General features: G+C 32.8%; 1 non-coding gene across 1 annotated transcript; it reads left to right on the plus strand.

Moving 5' to 3' along the window:
- Positions 1-3,874: 3,874 nt before the first annotated feature.
- On the plus strand, positions 3,875-3,983 carry LOC120892183 (U6 spliceosomal RNA). The gene has a single exon (XR_005736836.1). It is a non-coding gene; the product is annotated as a U6 spliceosomal RNA (small nuclear RNA).
- The last annotated feature ends 213 nt before the right edge of the window (positions 3,984-4,196 follow it).

The following is a 4,196-nucleotide window of genomic DNA, read 5'->3' on the forward strand; positions in this document are numbered from 1 at the left end:
ATTATGCTTAAATTAATTACAAAAAATTTTGAATTAAAAAATATGTTCATTATCATTATAATAATCATGTAAAATACAGTTTACAAACAATATCACTTTTTCTTTAAGGTGGAATCCACACAAATTATCTCATTTACCTAATGTTGTTGGCCTTTGTCTGTTAAAGCTCTGCAACTTTGACTAACTTCTCTTTTCTAGGCTATTATGCCTGGATTTATTTTCCAATTCAATAACTTTTATTTATATTATTTCTTTACACTAAGTCATAAATTAATAAATTCCTTTTTTGTATATAGCATTATGGTTTGCATATGAGGTGTCCCCCAAAAGCTCCTTTGTTAAAGCAAGAGTAAATTATAAGAACCGGAACCTAATCAGTGAATTAATTCATTTGATGGATTTATATTTTTTTCATGTTTTTTACTGGTACATTCTAATTGTTCATAATACTGGAATTTGTTGTTACATATATGTACCTTCACAGACTATAACAATATAATTTGGCCAATGTAACTCCCTAGTATTTCCCCTTTCTCTCCTCTATTCCTTACCCCTAGTTCCTTTTGTCTACTCTACTGATCTTCCTCCAATATTCATGAGATCCTCCTCCCACCTTTCTTCCACATAAGTGAGAAAAAATATACAACCCCTAATCACCTGATTTTTGCTAATTTCACTTCACAGAATGTTCTCCAGTTCCATTCTTTTTCCTACAAATAACATAATTTCAGTCTTCTTTATGGTTGAATAAAATGCCATTGTGTATATATCTATCTCACATTCTTTATCCATCAATCCATTGATGGACACTTAAACTGGTTCCCTAATTTGGCTATTGTAAATTGAGCTGCTATAAACACAGGTATGCATATAATACTACAGTGTGCTGACTTTAATTCTTTAGGACAGGTACCAAGAGTGGTATAGCTGGGTCATATAGTGCTTCCATGCCTCATCTTTTGAGGAACCTTCATAGTGATATAGTTTCTATGTGGGTTTATTTTTCTTAGTGTTGATTTATAATATAAATCCTCATGATCTGACAAGATGCAAGGAATTATACTTTTTTGTATATTCTATAAGTTGCTTTGTGGTCTAAAGTATGTTCTGTTTTGGAGAAGATACTGTGAGCAGCTGAGAAGAAAGTGGTTTTATCTGTTGTTGGATAAAATATTCTACAGATATTGGTTAATAAATTTTATATATTTTTTAGTCTGAAAAGTCTTTGCTGAGTTTATGTCTGAGATTTATTGCTGAAATCACCCAGTATTATTGTACAGGGGTCTATCTGAGGCCTTAATTCAAGTGGTGTCTCTTTTGTGTAACCAGTGCTCCAACATTAGGAGCATTAATATTTAAAATCATTATATTTTCTTGTTAGATCACTCACTTTTTACAAGTATAAAGTGACCTTATTTGTCTCTTCTTATCAATTTTGCTTTGAAGTCTGCTTTGTCAGATGATAGTAGCTACTCTTGCTTGTTTTGGAGTTCCATTTCATAGTATACCAATTTCCATCTTTTCACTTTCAGCTGTCTTTGCATTTTTCAAGCAACATATAGTTAGGTTTTATTTTAAAATTCATTCTGCTGGCCTCTGCCTTTTAATTGGAGAGTTAAGAGCATTTACAATGCAAATATAGAGAAATTTTATCAATTCCTGCCAACTTGATTTCTTTCTAATATTTAATTTGGTCTTGTTTCACATTTGCTTAACTAATCCTAGAATGAGATTTGTTCACTCCTGAACTCTTGAGTTTGATTTTGATTTTGGGGGTGTATAGTATTTCCATATATTGTCTATAATGCTGACTTAGTATTCATGAATTCTTTTAGTTTCTGCTTGCCTTGGAAGGTTTTTATTTCTCTTCAATTTTGAAAGACAGCTTTGCTGGATATAGCAATATTGATTGACAACTATTTTCTATACATCATTCCAAACCCTCCTGAATTTTGGAGTTTGTGCTGAGAAATCAGCACAAGTTATAACTGACTTGCCTCTAAAAGTGAGCTGACATTTTCTCTTTAGACTTAAAATTCTATGCTTATTCTCTGGGTTAGACCATTGCTGATAATTTATGAACTTTAGGAGGAATGAAGTTATCCTGTTTTGTTTTGGTTTTTTTTGGAAATTTTTCTGTTATGATTTCCCTGAAGACAGATTAAAGCTCTGGAACTAAAAGCTTGAAACAAATTTTTTCTCCTTTAAGTTATTCTTGTTGTGTACTTTAGTTCTAGTGATGCAAACAACAAAAGTAAATTTTTATCACAATGAAAGGGCTCAGTAAATGTTTGCTATTTGTTGTTTACTGTCTATTTATTGACACTGGATGATGCAGAGTACATCTTGTTTTTTCTCAAAATGTCCATGAGGGTTCTCTTTGTTTTAGTCTTTTCTTTGGTTTTACATGTTCTCATTATGTAAACTCAAATTGACAGCTTAGTATCTCCCATATTTTAATATTTTTATATTGTATATAAGAGAAGTGGCACATTAAATTAATTAATAAATGATCAGCACTCATGTATAAATGTTGATTTTATTTATATTTTATTTTTTTATTTTTCTATTATATTTTAATATTTTTCTATTGTATATAAGAGAAGTGGCACATTAAATTAATTAATAATGATCAGTCCTCATGTATAAATGTTGATTTTAATCAAATGTTTACTGGAACATTTAGGTATTGAGCAACAGATGAATAAATGACCATAAATAGTAAAGTATCATAATTTTTTGCATTAACTACTCAGTTTCTAACTACGTTATTTATCAATGTATGGTAGTATCATAATAAGAGATAATGGAGCATAAAAGTAGCCATTATCAAACAAAAATATCTTGGAAAAATAAAAAAAATTAGCTGTAGCTAATAGTTTCAGGTCAAGTTGATGACATAGGAAAAGTGTAATTTTCCAGGCCCAGTGGAGCACAGCTGTGATCCTAGCAACTCATGAGGCTGAAGCAGGATGGTTGCAAGTTCAAGGCCAGCCTCAACAACTAAGTGAGACTCTCAGCTGCTCTGCAACACCTGTCTCAAAATAAAATATAAAAAGAATTAGGGATGTAGTTCAGTGGTAAAATGCTTTTGGGTTCAATTTCCAGAACAAAAAAAAAAAAAAGCAGAAGAGGTGAGCAATATGGCAGATCAAGGTGAACCTACATTTCTCCTACCTCAGCTACCCAGGATGCAAGTAATATGAATACTGGTTCTTCCTGATGCTAAGAGCAGAAATTCCAGAGACTGGCTGTCTACTTTATCCAAACCATTAAACATGTTTGACTCATTAAACAGGTCTAAAAAAATGTTGCCCTCAATTTATCAATATAGGGCAACCAGGAGCCAGAACCCAGCCAGGAGCCATCTTGGGACTACAGTGCAAATGGTTCCAACCAGAACTTGAAACCCAGATCCCTGAGTTTGTGGTTAGGTCTGTGTGAACCTATATGAGCCTAGCAATGATTTAATGTAGCCTAAAAAACTCAGGGCAGATCAGAAACTGAGAGCATTTTGCTTGCAGAAACACATACCCTCCCTTCCTTATTCTGTTTCCTGGCTGAAATGAGCTAAGCATATTTGTCTACCACACTCTTCTGCCATAATTTTCTGCCTGACCTCAGGCCCAGAGCAATACAACTGGCTGCCCACAGACTGAATCGTCTGAAACCATGAGCCAAAATGAATATTTCCTCCTCTAAGTTGTTTATGTCAGGTACTTTGGTCACTGCAACTTAAAGCTGATTAACAAAGTGCAACAGGAAGGGTTGCACAATCAAAGTATGTTATATGCACATATGAAAATATCAGAGATAAATCCATTGTTATATACAATTAAAAACTACTAATAATTATAACTTAAAACTTAATGTGGTGCTCACTTCAGCAGCACATGAACTAAAATTGGAACAATACAGAGAAGATTATCATGGTCCTTGCATGAGGATGACATGCAAATTAGTGAAAGAGTGGACAGAAGTTTGTCTGGAAGAACTGAAGTAAAAGTGCCAACAGAACTACTTTACACCTGTAAGCCTAGAAGAAAATTATTTGTGTTCCTACACTATGACTTTCTGTTCTATAAATGACAATAAATACTAGGACCACATATTTACAAAGATATTTAACCAGAAGAGGAAACTAATCCTTCAGTAATATCAGATTTCCCATCATTCCTTAATATGTTCATTCTAGA

The sequence above is a fragment of the Ictidomys tridecemlineatus genome, chromosome 2 (assembly GCF_052094955.1).
Source record: "Ictidomys tridecemlineatus isolate mIctTri1 chromosome 2, mIctTri1.hap1, whole genome shotgun sequence".
In the NCBI taxonomy this organism is placed as follows: Eukaryota; Metazoa; Chordata; class Mammalia; order Rodentia; family Sciuridae; genus Ictidomys; species Ictidomys tridecemlineatus.